This window comes from Elephantulus edwardii, unplaced genomic scaffold (genome assembly GCF_000299155.1).
Source record: "Elephantulus edwardii isolate Elephantulus edwardi_28Jun2011 unplaced genomic scaffold, EleEdw1.0 scaffold00002, whole genome shotgun sequence".
Classification (NCBI taxonomy): domain Eukaryota; kingdom Metazoa; phylum Chordata; class Mammalia; order Macroscelidea; family Macroscelididae; genus Elephantulus; species Elephantulus edwardii.
The window spans coordinates 17,857,664-17,859,194 of NW_006399752.1; positions in this window are offsets into that span (position 1 = coordinate 17,857,664).

The window sequence follows — 1,531 nt, forward strand, 5'->3', positions numbered from 1 at the left end:
CTGGTACTCCCTGCTTTCAGCTAAGATCCATTTAACATTAGCTACAATATCCCTAGTACCACGATGCCTTCAAAACCCAGCCTGCACTTCTGTCAGTTCCATGCTGATGTGCTATTCCAGTTATTTTTGGATAATCTTCAGCAGAATCTTGATCACATGTGATATCAATGATACTGTTCAATAATTTCTGCACTTTGTTGGATCACCTTTCTTTGGAATGGGAACAAAGAGAGATCTCTTCCAGTCACTTGGCTAGGTGGTTGTCTTCCATATTTCTTGACACAACTTGGTGAGCACATCTAGGGCAGCATCTGTTAGTTGAAATACGTCAATTAGTATACCATTAATTCCTGGGGCCTTATATTTTACTAATTCCTTCAAAGCAGCTTGAATTTCCTCCTTTATCACCATTCGCTTTTGCTCATATATTGTTTCATGAAATTCTTCTGTGTCCGCTAATTCCCTTCAGTACAGTGACTCTGTATACTCTTTGCATCTTCTTTTAATACTTTCTGGATCAATGGGCCACTGTTATATACCATTTAGAAAAATGTTCTTTCTAAACATAATTAATACCCTCTGGCCCAACTGACTTTTAAATATAAAGGCTCACTCACCAGGTCCTAATTGACTTAAACAAGCATCTTCCAGGCTCCAACTGATTGTTAACTAAAACCGGGTGACTAATCAGCTTACACGCTATTGGGAATAAAATAAAACACCCAGATAGTTTACACATGAGCCTCCAAACTGGAAGCCTCTTCTTTAAGTCAATCAGAACCTGGTGGCTGGGTGTTTGCATTTAAAATTTAGTTGGGTCCTGATTAAGTCTCCAGTTTTGAGGCTCATGTGTGAAGCATTTGGATTCTGGAGGGTAGGTTCTCTTGATTTAGTTGAAAGTCAGGTGTAAACTGGTCATTTTATTTCATTCACAATCATGCATAAGCTGATTGTTTGCCTGGATTTACCAACCAGCTACTCTGTGTTAGGGACTGGATTAAGAGTTAGTGTTGAAAATATGAGTAATAGAGAAAGTTCAGTGTGATTAAGGGGCAAGGATTTGGAGTAGATTGATTGGATTTGAACTCCACATTTGAATTATTGTACTAGTTGTCCCAAGATGATGAAATTAGTGAAACATTTGAAACTATCAGAGAGATTAGCAATTTGAGCCAATACAGAGGTCTCTCAGGAGACACACCTAGTTATCATGTAAAGTGACAATTTTGAAAGGCCTAAAGAGCCATTTTACTCTACAACATGACTGAATCAATTTGACAGAAACTTCCAGCAACAATGTTGTGTAAATGACTTATATTATTTTAATATTTTTCCTATCTGTAAATTAGCGAGCTTTGGTGGCCTAGGGTCAAGAAACTACTGCAATCCCAAAGGCATAAGGTATGAATCCATCAGCTTCTCTGTGGGAGAAAGATCAACAATCTCCTCCCATTCAATTTACTACCTCTAAGAACAGCTAGAGGGTCAGCTTGGGGTTGGTCTTTCTTGATTCAACAGTAAACAGCAACAT